At 40.5% G+C, this 21,865-nt stretch overlaps 1 long non-coding RNA gene across 1 annotated transcript; it reads left to right on the top strand.

The window, feature by feature from the left end:
- Nucleotides 1-21,033: 21,033 nt before the first annotated feature.
- Nucleotides 21,034-21,481, top strand: LOC124270989. The gene is made up of 2 exons (XR_006896919.1): nt 21,034-21,212; nt 21,271-21,481. It is a non-coding gene; the product is annotated as an uncharacterized LOC124270989 (long non-coding RNA).
- Nucleotides 21,482-21,865: the final 384 nt, after the last annotated feature.

The raw sequence follows: 21,865 nt of genomic DNA, 5'->3' as shown, positions 1-21,865 counted from the left end.
TTTCTTTAAAATTAAGTACAGGAGGGAATAGTGTGTTTTTTTTTGCATACTCTGAACGTGACACTTTGGGACCGGTAACACGAAATAGACTGACATGCGGATTTCAATGCTAGAACTGAATGGGACACTTAATGATGACATTGTATTAGTGTGATCATAAGCTCAAAGATAAACATTTATTAATTTGTAGTACTATGCAAATAAACATTTAACTACATACATGCAGGGTATTTCCTAGACTTGCAATAGTCTCCAAGGTAATAATTAATAATTTAAATGATAATTTCTAATACATAAATAACAGACTGGCGTCCTGTCTAGACTTGCCTCTTTAAAGGAGAGAATTTCAATACATCCATGGGATTAGCATTCAGTACAGCCTTGGAGCAAGGCTAGGTATTGCACTGAAATTTTATTTACATTCAGGCCGTTTTCGGCAGCGTCGTCAGAGGTACAAACCAAAAATATTCAACAACCTAATACATATAAATATAGGATAGGTATAAAACATATTTACAATAACGCCCTCATCAACAAAAAAACAACCCGCCTATGGTGATGCGGTGATGACAATGGATTGAGCCGACGGACAGTACTTGTAATAACAAGATTTCGATAAGATGGGTTGATAACAGTGAACAGTTCGAATATAATATTACAATGTCATGTTAGAGATAACGAGCAATAGTCATATTGTATTACTGTAATCGTAAGAACACCTCTAATTGCAATTCTCTTGTGTCCGGAAAAACTGTTGTAATAACATTTTATCTGTTGATATATACATTGTATCAACCTGAGTTTACAGTCGTCGATTTTTGTGCATTTGTGTGAGACGATGACGAATGCAGCAGATTACTACAAAGTGGACTGACCCGTGAAGATCAGGGTTAGAATTGATCTTCGGTAACCCATGCTTGTCGTAAAAGCCGACTAACGGGATCGGGTGGTCAAGCTCGTTGACTTGGTTGACACATGTCATCGTATCCCAGTTGCGTAGATCGATGCTCTTGCTGTTGATCACTGGATTGTCTGGCCCAGACTCGATTATTTACAGAGCGCCGCAATATAGCTGGAATAGTGCTGAGTGCGGCGTAAAACTAAACTCACTCACTCATACTCGCTCACAAAGTGGATCGGCATGTACCATGAATCCAGTCGATTGCTGCTAAATGAACCGGCGTGTTCCATGAATCCAGCAGATTGCTGCCAAGTGGACCGGCTTGTTCCATGAATCCAGTAGCTTGCTGCCAAGTGGACCTGCGTGTTCCATGAATCTAGTAGATTGCTGTTAAGTGACCCTGCGTGTTCCATGAATCTAGTAGGTTGCTGCTAAGTGGACCTGCCTGTTCCATGAATCTAGTAGGTTGCTGCCAAGTGGACCTGCGTGTACCATGAATCCAGTAGATTACTGGCGAGTCGTCCTACACGCCGAATGTTTTTAAATGCTGTTTTAGTGCAAACCATTTCAATAAGTTTCTATAAAACTTCATTTATTCAAAAGACATAATTGTTTCAGTATACGTCTAATGTGCACTGAAATTGTATCAAATTTGTCTGTTTAATGTCAGCAAACATATCCCCTCGTATCTTAAACCCCCCTCCGCGCAGGACCCTAAATTCTCAACGCTATCTACATACTAGTACATTAACGCCTCCTTACGCCGGCGGATCTTACGTATGTACATGTACACAGGTCAGTGACAGGTCAGTGACCTTGTAATATCACTATCTATAAGATTACGGATTGTGCAGCTAGTCGTGGTTTTGGCCAAGGCCGTCACCTCACCAACGACCGCGTCGGCGATGAGGAATCTCCCGCTCGACTTCTGCATGTCTGTAAGTGACGCAGCGGGTCTCCGCACCCAGAACACTAGCCATCCACGGCCCGGTGTGTGTTCTGTCACGTGTTTACCACCAACTTGTATCATTTCAACTATTATTCCCCAAACTATGAAACAATAAACATGGCATCTGTCTTCCTAAACCGACTTTCATCTTCCATCCGTTGTCCACCATCCTGAACTACCTTCCGATGGCGGCGAAATGAACCCCCTTGGACAAATGTATGCCCACATGTGAGTAACTGAATTTAGTTTTACGCCGCTTTTAGCAATATTCTAGCAATATCACGGCGGGGGACACTAGCAACGGGCTTCACGCATTGCATCCATGTGGGGAATCGAACCCGGGTCTTCGGCGTGACGAGCCAACGCTTTAACCACTAGGCTACCCCACCGTCCCAGTCATTTTCAGAAGTTCAACCATGTAATGCGTATGTGTTTATGAATGTGTTTATCAATCACTCTCAACTAGTATTCGCACCCGTGACGATCCCGGTTAGAATTGGTCTTTAGCAACATATGGATGTCGTAAGAGGCGACTAACGTGATCGGATGCTATATCACGGCGGGGGACACTAGCAACGGGCTTCACGCATTGTACCCATGTGGGGAATCGAACTCGGATCTTCGGCGTGACGAGCGAATGCTTTACCCACTATGCTATACCACCGCCCTTCCCACCCGTGGATAAGAAGGTATGAATAACTCCACTGATCAACCTTTCAGCCATCGACGGCAATCTACACTATCCATTATGTAGCAGATCGATATATTGAGATATTGATTATTGACATTTTGAGTTCACATCAGCGTATTTTCATGGAACCTTGGGTATTTCACTCGCAAATAATGTTCGGTTAATACGAGTTGAATAATTGGTGTGCTGAAAAACTTATGTAGAACAGTAAGCTGATGCTTTGATTGAAGGGGTGTGTGTGTGTGTGTGTGTGTGTGTGTGTGTGTGTGTGTGTGTTTAGCCTAATGGTTAAAGCGTCCATGATCTGCGCAAATTGGAACCGGTGACATGTGTCAACCAACCCAGCGAGCCTGACCACCCGACCCCGTTAGTCACCTCTTACGACAGCATGGGTTACTGAAGGTTCATTCTAAACCGGACCTTCACGGTTGAGATTTGTGGAATGAAAGGTAGAACTGTATCACTGTGATGTTCAATGATGGACAGAGCTGTACAACTGAAGTGTTGAATGAAGGCTAGGACTGTATAATCTATTTGTGGAAGGAAAGGTAGAGCTGTATCACTGTAATGTTCAACTGACTGACTGAATTTTGGTTTTACGCCGCTTTTAGCAATATTCCAGCAACATCACAGCGGGGGACACCAGAAATGGGCTTCACAAATTGTACCCATGTGGGGATTCGAACCCGGGTCTTCGGCGTGACGAGCCAACGCTTTAACCACTGGGCTACCCCACCGCCCCTGTAATGCTGAATGATGGACAGAGCTGTACGACTGAAGTGTTGAATGAAGGTCAGGACTGTATACTCTATTTGTTGAATGAAAGGTACAGCTGTATAACTGTAATGCTGAATGAAAGCTGTATAATTTATATGTAGAATAAAGGGTAGAATATTACAGTTCATGTTTTGAATTAAAGGTAAAACGGTACATGTGATGTGTTGAATAAAAGGTAAACGCTATACTATATGTGTTGAATAAAAGGTAAAACGGTATATTTGATGTGTTGAATAAACGGTAAAACGGTACATGTGATGTGTTGAATAAAAGGTAAAACGCTATATTAAATGTGTTGAATAAAAGGTAAAAAGGAAAATTTGATGTGTTGAATAAACGGTAAAACGCTATATTATATGTGTTGAATAAAAGGTAAAACGCTATATTATATGTGTTGAATAAAAGGTAAAACGCTATATTATATGTGTTGAATAAAAGTTAAAACGCTATATTATATGTGTTGAATAAAAGGTAAAACGGTATATTTGATGTGTTGAATGAAAGGTAAAACGCTATATTATATGTGTTGAATAAAAGGTAAAACGCTATATTATATGTGTTGAATAAAAGGTAAAACGCTATATTATATGTGTTGAATAAAAGTTGAAACGATATCTTTGATGTGTTCATAAAAGGTAAACTGATACCTTTGATGTGTTGTGATGAAAACCCTTTCATAGAGCTTCGAATGCTGACTTTTGGACATCCAACATCATGTACAGTCATGGAAATTATTACTCATAAAGGAGGCAGAGATGGTGACAAACATATCAATATGGTAGCGAATGAATCCAAACTTGTATTCCAGATACAGTGTATTATTTAGGAACTTGCTTGTCGTAGAAACCGGAATTGAGGATCGGATGATTTAAGTGTTGAGCTTATGTTGGGCCTATGCTAATGTATTCCGACGGCGAAGAAGGTTGATGATAGTGTTAGCCATTATTGCTGACTGTGGGTTTGAATAACTAACCCAATAACTCACTCATTCACTTCAAGAGACAGATAGACAACTCATTGGATTCTTTGTTCGTTGTTGTTTAATATTCTTTCTTTCCCTCATGGGAGATCGGATAGAGAGTGTTAGATATCCCGTAATGCTCCCTGTCATTACAACTCTCACAGTACCTCTGCTGCAGGAAGCCGCCATGTGATGATTCTTCACATCTTACACAGTCCTTTCATGATTTTGCAAGCATTTTGAATCTGGTTCATTTTTGACGAGTCTACACATTTAGATAAACAGGTAGTAGAATTGTTAATTGTCTTTGAGAACGTATCCTAAAATGGGGAAACTATTTCAGCATTGGCATTATCTTTTCTTTACGTTTGTGATGCGGCTCCACCACCGACGACAGTGTCTTTATATATACATAGGCAAGGTGAAGGAAAACAGAACAATGACAAGTTAAGCGGAGGTTTCAGCTCGTAAAACAATCCAACACAATCCAACACAACCCCACATATGTCAAACATGTAAAAGTTGTCTTCTTATGATAAAAGATGCTCTGACCACATAAACACAGTGGCATAAGCTACAGGGCACCGACTTAACATTAATAGAAACAAAGACGCCAGTGATATTTATGTTAATTATTTTAAAAACAGAAATCATTTTCCAATAATTTGACTTCAAAATAGCGAGTGTGACATCTCTGGGCATCCATACACGCCAACACACGTCTCCATATTGACGTCGTGAGTCGGCGGATGACGTCAGCAGGAATCCTGTTCCATAAGTCCAAGAGAGTCTGTTCAAGTTCTTCACCTCGCTGGAGGTGGTACACGCTGTCTCAGTTGACGAGGAAGATGTTCCCAGAGATGTTCAATGGGGTTCATGGGGCCAAAATGACTCATCTTGTTTGTCTACTAAAGCGCAGCACAAAAGGTCTCAACACTTCATCCCTGTATCGCTGGTCATTGTTGCTCTCTGACCACAAATGCCCCCCTATACCATGACGTCTTCTCCATCCAACGGATGAACTTCTTGAATGCAGTTAGGCGCAAGTCGCTCTCCTCTACGTCGAAAACTTCGAACTCAGCCATCGTTCTGAACCGACTTTCATCTGTAAAGAGCACTCTCTCCCAGTCACTTGGCTGCCACCGACGTAGAGTTCGTGCCCATTGCAGTCTGCGTTGACAGTGTAGACAGGTCAAGGCCATTCCACGGAAGGGGCGATAGGCCCCTATATCCGCCATACCAAGTCGTCGAAGGACTTCGTCTGCTGATGGCGTGTCCTAGTGCTGTCGCTGTCGTTGACGTCGCCGTCACGAATCTGTTCCGGTGGTGGATCTGCCGGATGTAGCGGTCTTCGGCCGGTGTCATGACTCTTGGTCTTCAGGATCTTGGGCGGTCTTGGGTCTGGCCTGTTTGTTGGTAGCTGTTTATCAATTTGCTAATGGTGTCGTGGATGCAGTTGAAGGTTCTTGCCAGATGACGTTGTGAAGCTTCCATTTTGGCCATACCAATCGCCCTGTCTCGTTGAGCGTTTGGTTAATGCATGCTTGCTATGTTCAACATCGGTATCTATTCCACAATGCCCCACAATTACGTTTTTCACGTTTTGAAAAAAGCACGAATGTCGAACACCTGCTGTGCTATCGGGACCATGTTGCGTTTTGGCGAATGCTTTCTGCTTGGTTTCAAACCTGTACCAGCGTGTTTTTTATACCATTACTTTAAAAGTGATGACTTTTTTTTTGGCCTGTAGTTTATGTTAACAAATACCCAACTCCATCTAAATTGAATAAGAGCCCTTATGTGATGTGAGATTCAGATCTGAACCTGAGGAAATCTGGGCTTGCTTCATTTAGAGATTTTGCTTCACAGTAAGGGCTGGTTGAAGCAGGTGAGTCAACACATACACTGCACTTGAAGTTCAAGGACAAAGGAAACACTTATAGAATAGGTCTAGAATTGAAAATTAGCCACCGAGGCCTCCACCAGCGTTCGAAATAAACGTCGGTCCTTTGGCCCGAAGCCGACTGAAAATCACACGTTATGACCCACGGCTTTTTCATCCCCAATAACTATAAGAGTATTATTTTTCAGAAAATATCAATCAGTTATTTCTAGTTTTTATCTCGATCAGCAGCTGTTGTGTGTAAGTGAAACGACTATCATTTTCGAGGAAGCAATGGAGCAAATGTCACATTTTTTGTTTGCTGGGAATTACTTATATTGTAGCTATAATATAGGGCCCACACATTCTGATCAGGACCCATGACTTTTTATAGTTCTGGTCCTTAGGGCCTGCAGCTTTTCAGGGTTAAGGGCAAACACTGTGTGTATGTCATTGTTAGTACAATAGGCTTGAGGCCCTTCTGATGTATGAACAAACTATTACACATTTTAAGGTTGTTGTGATTATTAATGTAAATACGTTTTAAAGAATTTGAATTCATCCTTCGACAAAACGAAAATCATCAGTATTATTCTTTTCAATTTTTTTTATTTGTTTCAATAAGAATAAAACACTGCATATATCTCCTGATCCAGTTCCCCAGATAGGACGAGGACTATTCTCAAGACGTATATCCTCTACAAACAAATGAGAGATACGTCAACTGATGGGGGATAAAATATAAATATTGTAGAAATTGATCATCGATGTATCTATGACATTTCTAGACCAACGATAGATACACGAGGCTGTTCCTCAACATGTCAACGTGCACGGGACTTAGATCATATTGCTGATGAAGAATAAGATGAGTCCAAACCTCTTGTTCTTTGAACAAATACACTTACAATCAGAAATATGTCAAGCGGCGGCTCAAGCCAAAGCCAGGAAGCATGTTCCTTCTTGTGTCCCTGTAAACAAATATTTAGCGGGCGTACGCACGGACGTCGGAGAGAGCATCATCTTCTGGACAAGTACAGCTGGGTGATACGAAAGCAACCAAAGTGTATCTCTGAACAAACGGAAGACCCGATCAGCAAAATAACTTCTAAACCAAAGCGGATGGTGTGAACGCGGATAGGTACCACCAAATATTCACATTCACATCTGCACAATTATTGAAGAGGCCATAAATAAATGAGAAATATCTACAACTATACTAGATAATCCCGCTGAAGCGTGAAAATCAAAGTTACACGAACATTTTCAGTGCATGAATAAGGTCGCACTCATATATGAGATAAACATATATAAAAATCCAAACATGAAAACAGAAGGCGATTATTCAGCTGGAGAATAAAATTTACGAGTAAATGCTGAACACTGGAAGATGACGACGCCGGACTTTGACGAACGGTGATGAAAAAGGGAAACTAGACCGTAACTTGACTGGTTTGATGATCCGGTAACACAATGCTACTCTGCTACCCTGGCTTGGACAAACAAGAGTGAGTGAAATCCGAAATATAACAATTTGTTTTACATTTTTACGTTTGAGCGACATACGAGTGACAGTGGGAATACTGAAGGTGTTCTACAATACATATATACATATACGTCATAGTGGTATGACGTTCTGTATTTATTACATACCCTTTTCATGACACTCTGTTTTCATGTAACTCTAAACGTGAGTGAGTGAGTAGGTTTAGTTTTACGCCGCACTCAGCAATATTCCAGCTATATGGCGGCGGTCTGAAAATAATCGAGTCTGGTCCAGACAATCTAGTGATCAACACAATTAGCATCGATCTGCGCAATTGGGAACCGATGACATGTGTCAACCAAGTCAGCGAGCCTGACCACCCGATCCCGTTAGTCACCTCTTACGACAAGCATGGGTTACTGAAGGTTCATTCTAACCCGGATCTTCACGGGTCTCTAAACGTCACTGTTGAAATCTGAGGTTATCGTGACCTGGGCATTACTCATTAGACATCCAAGGGATGTATTACATAGGTAAATGTGAATCACATTCCTTTGTCTCCGCCTCATCAATCGAGCTCCAGGTTCTGACCACGATAACAAAATGCCCTAAATAATGTCTAAATTTAGATGTTTACGTAAAGATCCGAGTACTGCTGAACATTCGAAAAAGTAGATCCGGCATCCGTGCGGAGTTCACGTCCGTATTCCACGTCCGTTTCATAAGATTAAATGGGTATGTAATAAATTCGTACATCGGTACTATGTTAATCCTGGACTGCAATGGCCATGGTATGGAACCTGGTGTCACTATAGCGAGCGATGGTTGAATAATCTTTGTTTAGCACCACCATTCTGAAATAGACAAAAGTATTTATTCTAGTAGTTCATTGTTTAACGGCTTCTTTCCAAATTGAAATGCAAGGGTTGAAGTCGGTGTTTTATAACCAGATACAACGCTTTGAATGTAGAACAGACCAAAGTTACATTGTATTTGGCTTGTTGGTTTATTGGTTAACACCGCACCCAACAATATTACAGCTATATGGCAGCGGTCTGTCCGGACCACACGATCCAGTGAGCATGGATCTACGCAATTTGGGATACGATGACATGTATCAACCAAGTCAGCGAGCCTTAGCACCCGATCCCGTTAGTCGCCTCTTACGACATCCATATGTTGCTGAAAACCAATTCTAACCGGGATCGTCACGGGTGCGAATACCTTGTATCATCACTAGTTGAGAGTGATTGATAAACACATTCATAAACACATACGCATTACATGGTTGAAGTTCTGAAAATGACTGGGACGGTGGGGTTGCCTGGTGGTTAAAGCTTTCGCTCGTCACGCCGAAGACCCGGGTTCGATTCCCCACATGGGCACAATGCATGAAGCCCATTTCTAGTGTCCCCCGCCCTGATATTGCTGGAATATTGCTAAAAGCGGCGTAAAAGTAAACTCAGTCAGTCAGTCTGAAAATGACTATCGTATGATTTTTAAAATGATAGTTTAGGTGGAAGCAGTCTCCAATCATAGATAAGACAAAAACAATTCATTGGCGATGACAATCAACAGAAACTGTTCACTGTGTGTCGTATCGGTGCTAACGACCGGAAATGACGTCAGTGGAGTATCGTCCAAACAAGAACGTTGAGACAACGATTTGTCGGATATTCGTTCTTATGGCGTGGCATCATCCGAATCAGTCCCTCAATGACATCCTTCTTTAAGTGGCATTTCAGAAGCTGGTATGATGAAGAGGAATTGTTTATGAAGGTGTAGATTATAACGGTGTTGGGATCTACACCGAAACGTTGCATCCATTGCAATAAAGAAGCTGTCTATACATAAAAAGTGTTCCTCTTCCCCAATGAAAAGTTGAGGGAGTCTCTACCCGTCATCTTTCAGAGCCTGGCCTTGGCGAACGTAGTGGATACCCTTTGCCGTCGGCATACAAGTATTTTGATCATGGCGAACGTAGTGGATACCCTTTGCCGTCGGCATACAAGTATTTTGATCATGGTGAACGTAGAGGATACCCTTTGCCGTCGGCATACAAGTATTTTGATCATGGCGAACGTAGTGGATACCCTTTGCCGTCGGCATACAAGTATTTTGATCATGTCACTGACGTTCACTGAGGAAGAAAGCTCAGGATCTGCGCCCAAGCAATGCTTTGCTGCGCGAGGTTGTCAGTAACGCTTCGTGCACGGTTAACACGAGCGTCTTGTGCACATAATACACAAGTATTAACGCCATTATATTGTCTCGGGACTTCGGTCAAACGACTCTTGCCTGGACATTATACAGTGGCGTTCTTGCAGTAATACTGATTCCGTCCCATATCAATACACCCCTAGACCCCAATACGTCATTTTGCATAACGTTGAAGAATCTCATGACGTTCGTTAGAACGCTTCAGACACGTCCACGCATATCTAGAAATTTAGGAAATCTGTATTTACCTTAGTATCATTCTTATAATTTTCACACTGTGTCCAATACTATCTCATGCAACAAAACAGCTAATATGCAGAAACGTGTACACTGAAATGCCATGAGATGGAACTCACCCATTGTGGTCCATCAGTATCCAATGTTCCCTTGTGCGCAGCATGCCTTTCAATACACCAGGTAGCTCTCTGTTGATGACCGAGGTACCATTGGGCAGGAAAAGTCCAACTTTCTTGCCGGACACGAACCTCAGTGTATTGTCTTCAGTAAACAAATACAACATAATATGGGAATTACGCATTTAATGTCTAGTTTTATATCTGAATCTAACACATGTTTATATGTAGGTAAGACGTTAAGTTTTCTTCAGTGCTTTCAATACATTCTCTCAGTTTAGTAGTAAATATGTCTTAAGTTAACAAGTTTTCATCAAAGTCAAAATTTCATCAAAGTCAAAATTACTTCAAGGTTAAAAGTTGATCAAAGTCAGAATATGAATATACTAAGAAAACATTGACTTTTCATCATCTAAAGTTGTGTTTATTGCCAACCTGCATTCATGTACTGAAATAAAATTACGTAAACATTTGGTAACAATTGTCCTTACTATTGTAGCAAAATTTACAGGGTGGCAATTGTCCGAGGTGGCAATTGTCCTGCTCCCATAATAGACATATACGTGTATATGAGACCGTAGGCATGGCAGCTTCAGTATTTCTTTTACTGAGGTTCATGAAGGTGTAGTCAATGGTTTAATCACCCATGAATCTTCATGACTTATATGTATACAACCTGATATCACAGTAAACATTTATGGCACTGCGATTTACAGTTAGTATGGTTGGTGAAACGGCGTTGAAAACAGTGTTGTTGGTGTAAAACAGTGTGTTAGCTTAATGTGAAACCCCCCCCCCCCCCCCGTGAAGATCCGGGTTAGAATTGGTTTTCAGCCGATATTAACGGGATTGGGTGGTCAAACGCACTGACCTGGTCGACACATGTCATCGTATCCCAATTGTGTAGATCGATGCTATTGCTGTTGATTGTTTGGTTCCGACTCGATTATTTACAGACCGCCGCTATATATAGCTGGAATATTGCTGAGTGAACATTAAATAACAAACAAACTGATGGTAAAGTGAAACATGTCTAAGATTCCCCAGACGAAAGGACCATTAACAATGCTGCAGATGTTGGTTGAGAATTTGAAATATGAAAAAAGTGTAATTCACAATCTGATATGAATATATATAATGTCATAGTTACCAATTTTGTCAAACACAAGTCTTCCTACGTGAAACGTAACAACAAATGACTGTGACCAAGGAATAAGTTTGCTTGACTTGTAAATGCAGCGTTTTCCCCGACCCTCCTTACATGTACCACTGAAATACAAAAAGCTGGAAAAGGAAAAACAACAACATGTTAACAAAATACTATAAGATTAGTTTTTATAGTTAATGCTATTGAAGGTTAAGACTTAATAATGCTTATAGCATAATGTATAGGTATCGATTATGCTAGGGAAAATGCTTGTACTTGTCTTGGATGCTCATTAGTTCGTGCCAGTCTGCCTGTCTCTTTGTGTGTTTGTTTGTGTGTCTGTCTGTGTGTCTTTCAGTTCGTGAGTTTGTTTGTCCTGGATTAAGTGGTCGGTTTTGGGTTTCAAAAATCATTTACTCTTCCACATGCTTTTGAACCCGAAGCATAAATTACTCTTCTCCTATTTTTAGCCAGAAATATCCTTCACTCTCCTACGTTTTCGAGGCCGGAAAATCATTTACTCTTCCATATGTATTTGAGCTCGAAACATCATTTACTCTTCCACGTATATTTGAGCTCGAAACATCATTTACTCTTCCATATGTATTTGAGCCCGAAGCATTATTTACTCTTCCACATATATTTGAGCTCAAAACATCGTTTACTTTTCCATATGGTTTTCGGTCCGAAACATCATTTACTCTTCTACATGTTTTTGGACCCGAAACATCATTTACTCTTCCATATGTATTTGAGCTCGAAACATCATTTACTCTTCCACCTGTATTTGAGCTCGAAACATCATTTACTCTTCTACATGTATTTGAGCTCGAAACATCATTTCCTCTTCCACATGTATTTGAGTTCGAAACATCATTTACTCTTCCATATGTTTTTGAGCTCGAAACATGATTTACTCTTCTACATGTATTTGAGCCCGAAGCATTATTTACTCTTCCACATATATTTGAGCTCAAAACATCATTTCCTCTTCCATATGGTTTTCGGTCCGAACATCATTTACGCTTCCATATGTTTTTGAGCTCGAAACATCATTTCCTCTTCCACATGTATTTGAGTTCGAAACATCATTTACTCTTCCATATGTTTTTGAGCTCGAAACATGATTTACTCTTCTACATGTATTTGAGCTCGAAACATCATTTCCTCTTCCACATGTATTTGAGTTCGAAACATCATTTACTCTTCCATATGTTTTTGAGCTCGAAACATGATTTACTCTTCTACATGTATTTGAGCTCGAAACATCATTTACTCTTCCATATGTATTTGAGCTCGAAACATCATTTACTCTTCCACATGTATTTGAGCTCGAAACATCATTTACTCTTCCATTTGTATTTGAGCTCGAAACATCATTTACTCTTCCATGTGTATTTGAGCTCGAAACATCATTTACTCTTCTACATGTATTTGAGCTCGAAACATCATTTACTCTTCCATTTGTATTTGAGCTCGAAACATCATTTACTCTTCCATGTATTTGAGCTCGAAACATCATGTATCATTTACTCTTCCACATGAGCTCGAAACATCATTTACTCTTCCATATGTATTTGAGCTCGAAACATCATTTACTCTTCCACATGTATTTGAGCTCGAAACATCAACATCATTTACTCTTTCCATATGTATTTGAGCTCGAAACATCATTTACTCTTCCATATCATCTTCCATGTATTTGAGCTCGAAACATCATTTACTCTTTCGGGTCTGAAAACATCATTTACTCTTCCACATGTATTTGAGCTCGAAACATCATTTACTCTTCCATATGTATTTGAGCTCGAAACATCATTTACTCTTCCACATGTATTTGAGCTCGAAAAATTATTTACTCTTCCATATGTATTTGAGCTCGAAACATAATTTACTCTTCCATATGGTTTTTCGGTCTGAAAAATCATTTACCCTTTCACATGTATTTGAGCTCGAAACATCATTTACTCTCCTACATGTATTTGAGCTCGAAACACCATTTACTCTTCCACATGTATTTGAGCTCGAAACATCATTTACTCTTCCGCATGCATTTGAGCACATAACATCATTTACTCTTCTACATATATTTGAGCTCGAAACATCATTTACTCTTCCACATATATTTGAGCTCGAAACATCATTTACTCTTCAGCATATAATTGAGCTCGAAACATCATTTACTCTTCTACATGTATTTGAGCTCGAAACATCATTTTCTCTTCCACATGTATTTGAGTCCAAAACATCATTTCCTCTTCCGCGTGCATTTGAGCTCGAAACATCATTTACTCTTCCACATATGTATTTGAGCTCCAAACATCATTTACTCTTCTACGTTTTCGAGCTCGAAACGTCATGTACTCTTCCACATATATTTGAGCTCGAAACATCATTTACTCTTCCACGTTTTTGAGCTCGAAACGTCATGTACTCTTCCTATTATATTTGAGCTCGAAACATCATTTACTCTTCAACATATATTTGAGCTCGATGCATCATTTACTCTTCCACGTTTTCGAGCTCGAAACGTCATGTACTCTTCCTTATGTTTTTGAGCCCAAGACATTATTTACTCTTAGTGATTTCAAGGGATAGAACATTCAACAAGTAACTAAAACTACTACTGCAGATAAAAGCCTTTCTGATAAAAAAGAAACTATGCTTATGAAATGCAACCGGAATGTTTGTGTAGCATTGTAATTAAAACATTTGCTCATCACGCCGAGGGCCCGGGTTAGATTAACAATATGGATACAATGCGTAAAGACAATTCTAGGGACCTGATATCGCTTATCTACCGCACGTGAATAATGCACATCTATATAAATAAAGTAAATAAATAATACACACAGAAAAATACAGCAATACATTGTTTGTATACAATGGACAGTGTTTAAATTTGTTTATTTACTTGACGAGCAATTACGTTTTCTGCTTTAACTCAACCCTTTACAGCTTAGCAGCCAGGCCTTGTCTCCCGGTGTTGACAGGAAAAGTAATGATGGTTGTTGCCTATGTACTTACTTGCTGATTGGGTCTTCAGTTATGGTGTCCTTGAGATCGAAGATGGCAGTGTTCGTCTTGAAAGGAGGATTCTTTTCCTCACACCTTCCAAACCTGATTTCAATTACTTTAACTTGAGATTGACGTACATCGCCAGAATGAAAGTTGTTTAGGATGAATACAAAAGAATCAGAGACTGCTATCGAAATCCATTTCACGTCTGTTTGTTGTGCAGCTAAAAGAAATGACATGCCACGTGAATATTTTTCATGACTCAGGACATTTACCCACAAATCATCACATCTAAGTTCACATCAGGTTTAACGTGGACTCACCTCAACCATTGGTACAGTTAAATTTGTGCACGTGACTTTTATTTATACTCCAAACACTTATAGTATTAGCAGGCAAGTAACATATAAAATACACGAGTACTTGTTGTTATTCAACATCGAACTCAAGAATTGTTTATATAATTTGTAAATTATGTTTGTACGTTTGTAACCTGAATGTCCTTTGTTGATTTTTTTAAAAGTCTGCAAAATGTTTTTAAAAAATAATAAAATCATAAAGAAGAATACTCAAACTGTCACAGGTTGATTTGTACATGTAGCACAGCGCCCCTGGCACATACCACAAAGCAATTTTGTCCCTAACAGCTTGCCATACTGATGAGCTGGCTGCCAGCAGGTACATCCTGGGCTCTGGCAGATGCGGCTCCTACATTCTGCGCAGACAGGTGATATAAAAGCTGCATGTGCCATGAGTTCCTTAAATAATAGACAATCCAGTGATTGATAGTACGAGCATCGTTCCGCGACAGTCATGTCACCGAGCATGCCAAACCGCTCCTTCAAGTCGAAGTGTACGACAAGCACCTGTTGCTTGGGGGGGTCTATTATAACCCAGAGTCCCGCGTGCTTCAATAGTGGGATTCGAGGGCGGTGGGGTAGCCTAGTGGTTAAAGCGTTGGCTCGTCACGCCGAAGACCCGGGTTCGAATCCCCACATGGATACAATATGTGAAGCCTATTTCTGGTGTCCCCCGCCGTGATATTGCTGGAATGTTGCTAAAAGCGTCGTAAAACCTAACTCAGTCAGTCAGTCAGTCAATAGCGGGATTCAATTACATGGATACTGTTACGAGTTTCAGTTGGGAGAGAACACGAATGACCAGAGGCCAATGGCACCCGATCAGTGGTGCCGATTTGCGTCCCTTCGACCCGTTAGGAACCGCTAAATCAGATTCGAATCCCGTATTCGACCATCTTGGGTCGTTTACCTCATACTCGCGCTGGAGTATTTCCTGATTTACCTCCCTCCACGGGTTAGGGACCGCTAAATCTTGGGCTGTCATCACTAGGACTGCGTTACTGGTATACCGGTATAGCGGTATAGCGCAATACAGCTTTCAAACGATACGCATAGCAATTTTGTTTTCTCAAAAACGATATATTGGGTAATAAAAATACATGAAGTATTGTGATTATATCTATGGTTGAAGTTTTCCATTGTAATTAATTTACAAAAACAGTATACTTTTACATACAATCAAAAGAAAATACAATCCCCCAAAATCAAATATAAATTCGAGGTTTCTGTCTTCACAACCATAACAACTAGTTTTAGGGAAATAGGCTCTGCATGTACAATCACTGTCACTCACTGTCAAACACTGAAGATCCCATTATATCGCAATACGTATCGAAATACGGGTACCAGAATCGCTATATATCGCAATACAATCTATACTAGCCACATAAAGAAACTGTGCATTGTCAAAATATTATCCCAGTTGATAAGGACGATAACAATGTCAAAGGTACATATAAACATTCATGGAGAGATCATGAGACCATAACAAGTCGGGAGAATTTCAATTGAAAAGTCAATCACAATGACGTCACGAGTCCACAAGCGGGACAGGGGTCAAACGACCATGTCACAAGCTCAATAACGGGTATGTCCACCATCGGCAGTGAGAACAGCAGTGCATCGACGACGCATAGAGCCTATCAAACGTGCAAGGAAGGCTTGTGGGATGTCACGCCAGATTCTCTCAAGCTCTGTTGCAAGGTCAAGGACGTTATCTGGCAGATGAAGAAGACGGCGTAGACGTCGATCCATCTCGTCCAAAACATGCTCTATCGGGGAGAGATCCGGTGAATTTGCAGGCCAAGGCAGTAAGTCAACGTTGTGGTGTTGCAAGAAAACCATAGCAACCTTTGCCGTATGAGGGCGGGCATTGTCCTGTTGGAATGTTAACCCAGGGCCATGACGTTGCAGAAAAGGAATTGCCACAGGTCGAAGAATCTGATCCCTGTAGCCCACACCAGTTAAGTTGCCCTGAAAAATCACCAAAGGAGTTCTTTGGCGTGCTGTAATTCCACCCCAAATCATCACGGAACCACCACCAAAGCGATACCTCTCCAAGACACAGGCCTGTGCATAACGTTCTCCCACGCGTCTATAGGAACGTTGACGCCCATCACTATGGGAAATGTTAAACAACATTTCTCCACCAAAACAAGGGTCTGCGGACATGATTTCGGCACCACATTCGGCGAGCTTGTCGATGTGTCAGGATAGGCCGTGTGGCGGGACGTCGTGGTCTGATCCCGTGATGACGTAAACGTTGTCGAACTGTGTTGGGGTGGATACGGCGAAGTCCTGGGATGGTTCGGGCAGTCATCACTGCAGTCTGAAACCTGTGGCGATGATGGGTCACCCTTATCCATATGTCCGGTCTTGGCTTTGTTACACGTGGACGTCCAGAACGTGGCCGATCGATGACATCATTTGTGTTCTGGTAGCGTCTCACCAGTGCCGAAATGGTGTTCCGGTGGCAGTGGAAATGTGCAGCCACTTGTCGTTGAGACATTCCCCCACGGACCATCCCAATGGCCTCATGACGTTGTGCAGACGTGAGCCTTGGCATGCTATGCATTTCAATAGCCGTTTAATTTTTTGAACGATCTCAAGGGCAGGGGTTGAGCTTTCCAAAGTGACAGTATTGTGTGGCATTCATTTGCTCTGTTTCTCTTTCCCGGAATGCACGTGCAACAACGTACTGCACACGTCTCAAGGACGAACCCACTGACGTCACGGAACGTGGCACGTGCATGCATGAGTTTACATCCTTGTGTGTCTACACAGGTTTGATAAATTTAGATTTAAATTTTTGTATGCACAGTTTCTTTATGGCCCTAGTATATTTGCCAATACACAGCCCTAGTCATCGCATAGCAAGCTGACACAACCTTATTCAACATGGACTCACGGTTTACGAAAAGAGGGGTAAATTCACAGATCAGACAATTCTGTTTGAAAAGGTTATCAATTTTTGGGGACGATGGATATAAGGTCACCTCCTTATGTGTTTCCGAACCTGAGTAAGTAATACCACGTATTGATGTCAATCAAAGTCCATGTGGACAATACAGCCGCCTGGCTACATGAGCAAAACTTTAAGAATGTAATTTGTTATCTTGATAAGAATTATCAGAAACAAGTTTCTTTTTGAGAAACAAAATTTTCAATTAGATGTTGCTCAATTCTTGAGCAGCGACCTGTGCTAGCGTGCTGTTTGATGCAGTAAGTATATTATTTAACTGAATTGCAATATGTTCTAAGCCATAGACTGAAAACCTGGACTTAACCAAATAAAGAAGATAATTTTCAACGTGGTCTCCTTTCATTGATTCACATTTCCCAAACCATGTTGGATACCTTGAAGATCCGTGTTAGAATTGGTCTTAAGCGCCGGCGTTAAACAGCATCCAAACTTTATTTCCCGTCTTTTTCTGTGTTAGGTTCAGAACTAATGAGTCAACCCTCGTGAAAGTGCAAAGTCTTGAGGACATACACTACAACCCTCGTGATAGTACCAAGACATACACTACACACCTTACACACTCTGGAACCAATATAACCTGTAAGTGATTTAAAACCAATGTTTTCATTGCATGGCGCCATAGTGATGGAAAATTATATTTCACTACGATAGATGTGGAAATCAATCAAATTTGCATATGATAGGATATTTGATCCAATTATAATAATATTGCTACACAAAATATTAAAAACTACAACAACATATTTACTTTTTTCACCACAAAAGTTCTTGAGCGTCAGAGTTTCCAAAGAGATACATTTCAACTCATTACTGAACAGCAGTACTAGCAGACACTTGAACAGCGGGAAGTTGATCATTTCCTTGATTAGTCCCGGAAATGTTTGTTGTTTCACAGGTTCTGAGTCGGCATTCGGCCCACATCTCAACAGTTTGAAACTGTATCTAGCTAACTGTACAATATATATCGTGGGGATTCTGATGTCTGAAATAAATACATGATACAATCAGAGATATATCAGAGTCAAGCAGTATATACATATATCTATATCTATATGTAGGGGTGGGTATTGCAGAGAATTTTCATATTGCGATATATTGCGATGCGAAAGCATATATTGCGATATGTATTGCAATAAATTGCAAGAAGTTCTTTTTTAACAAAAAAAACTACTTATAATCGAATTAATGCTTGATTTAATAAGCAAAAACACAAAAATGACTATGAATGATTAAGCTTTAATAAAAATATAAACAATAGTTGCCACAAATAAAAAAGGAAAGGAAGATTTAAAAAAACGGAAACATCCGAAGATTTCCGAGTTTTACTAAGTTTTCCGAATGCATGTCAAAATACCGGTTTTCGATCAGCGTATCGCAATATGTATCGTTTTCATGTCTGAACCGGTAAATACCGGTAAACCGGTTATATTGCGCAGCCCTATCTATATGTCACTCTCTACCTGGGGACGTGGGGTAGCCTAGTGGTTAAAGCGTTTGCTTGTCACGCCGAAGACCTGGGTTCGATTCCCCACATGGGTACACAGTGTGAAGCCCATTTCTGGTGTCCCCCGCCGTGATAATGCTGGTTATTGCTAAAAGCGGCGTAAAACCATACTCACTCACTCACTCAACTTGGAAATCCACACGCAACATTATTGTTGCAAGCGCCACATAAAATGCTTGTTTATTTTGTTCAGAGAGTCATATCATTTGTTATCTGAACAGAGCATCCTTCAACTCCTGTTTTACAGATCAAACGTATATCTCGATATTAGTACAACAGTACTAGTTTGGGAAGGAATGTCTTTGCTCAGGTAAAGTTGGAGATGTTATCAAAAATATGCAATCAAAACATTAAATGAGTTCACAGTTATACGTTTCTGCGAAGGAAAATTCCAAGTGACGTTTCTTTTGCTGCTTAGTATATATCTCTATGCATCTATATGTAGGTAACCATTAATACTTAGAAATGGTAGTGCAAGGGTGTTTGGCCAACTGCAAGATACGTTGGATTGAATTTGTATTCAGTTTTAAATACGAAAATAATATCTTAAAATTCATTGTTTAGTTTCACGATGTATTTACCTATGGGTCTGACACATCTGTATACTGAAGCTCTGGAGGTTATACATCCAGCCAGGTAGCGGCAGGTTTCTCCTCCACAGGCAGCTGGATCCTTAAAAATAATTGTTTCTGAATATGACTTCTTTGATGGGCATTTTTAGAAGTTGGGTTGATGAAGAATGATGACAAATTTATGGATATACAACTTCTTTTATTCTGTGAAGGGCGACGTTTCCACATAGATTCTAATGTCGTTCTAATTGACATCACTTGCTTGACAACGACATTAGAATCTATGTCGAAACGTCGCCCTTCATATAATAAAATAAGTTGTGTATCCATAAAAATTGTTATCATTCTCCTTGATATGAGCGACAAAATCATTTTCGCATTCATAAGAAACACGTGCGTAATATCCGTTGTACATTTCCGACTATACTATTAGCATGTGTAGAATCAAGTAGTGGTTATTATTATGTTTTACAGATTAAGACGAAATGCAGCAGAGAGGGTTCGGGTGATCCTGGCACAGTCAGGCTGGTGAGGCGCATCATCAGCTCAAGGTCCTCGCCCCCTCTATACGCAGCCCAGACAGTGAATGGGACTTCTCCCAGGAAACGCTGCCTAGTCGAACCCACCAAGAACTTTCCAGAGAATATGAAGGCTCTCCAACACTGCAGCCTTCTGCATTACCCAGAGTGTCAGAAGGGGTGTGCTCCTGGTGGAGAACCCGGGCACTCTCTTGATCTGCGCCAAGAGATCAGGACGTACCAAACCAAGGGCACCGTGAACAATGGGGAGCCTGACGACAGTGTACTTGGGATGCAAGCGAGACATTTCAAAGGCGAGGTCGCATATTTAACATGCTTTTCCTGAATCTTGCCAATCACACACATTGCTGTCAAAAGGGACAGAAAATTCAATGATATAAATCCATTGGCTTTATCAAAGAGGACAACATCAGGTTAGTTGGCTGGAATTCTTCTGAGCCTATGTATGGGCCTATTCCAAAGAAGTTTGAAAACATCATTTGTCATGACGCCCTGGACATGTTCAGGGTCGTACCATGGATGGACCTCGGAGTCAAAGCCACAGGCATGCCATTAAGATATGCTGTTTGTGCCATGGAAGGGCATCCATCGACAGGGTGTTGGACAGTCTCTGTAAATTCATTGCAAGGCGACATTTCATATTGATATTTTCTCTAAGAATCACATTTAGTAGTATAAACAATGGGGGTACGGGACCAGCCTATATAAGGCAAGGAATCAATGAGTATCTATTCCTAACTCATATTAATTTATAAATCCATAACACAACTACTTTTCATCTCCCCTGTAAAACAGTAGCCACAGTCTTTCTAGTAAGACTATGTGGTACGGGACCATAAACCCATAACACAACTACTTTTTATCTCCCCTGTAAAAAGTATCCATAGTCTTACTCGAAAGAGTAAGACTATGGCTACTTTTAAGGGAGATAAAAAGTAACCATAGTCTTACTTGAAAGAGTAAGACTATGGTGTATGGGGTCACCATATATAAGGCAAGCAATCAATAAGTATCTATTCCTCAATTTGTAAACCCATAAGATCACATCAATTTAAAATATTGACTTCAGCAAAACAATTTAACGTGTATCTTCTATGATGTCTTGGTTTTCGTAATAAATGCTTGTTGGGCTTGTTGTATCCCTTGTGTTTATGTATTTCTTTTCTCGTTCTCGCCAAAAGCAGAACTTTTTTGATGAAACTTTAATCGAATGTCTTCTTTCATTTTTTTATATTTTTCGAGTTCACATAGGATCAAACGAAACTCTTCATCTGAGATTTTATTATCATTGAGAGCGGTGGAAATATGGTCTTCTATCGTGTTTAACTTTGCTTCAGCAAGAATTCTAATTTCATGGTGTTTCTTAGCTTTACGATTCAATTTGCGAGATACAAATTTAAACACTGACCCAGCTATTCCGGTCACTACAGCTGTTATTTCAAGGCCTTACACCACTGGTGCGGATACGATGGTGGTCAACAATCCAACTCCTACTGCTCCTAATCCCATGCTAGTTGTCATAA

The sequence above is a fragment of the Haliotis rubra genome, unplaced genomic scaffold (genome assembly GCF_003918875.1).
Source record: "Haliotis rubra isolate DU_JTF1 unplaced genomic scaffold, ASM391887v1 Scf1564, whole genome shotgun sequence".
NCBI classification, from domain to species: Eukaryota; Metazoa; Mollusca; class Gastropoda; order Lepetellida; family Haliotidae; genus Haliotis; species Haliotis rubra.
This window is presented reverse-complemented; position numbering and strand designations above follow the sequence as displayed.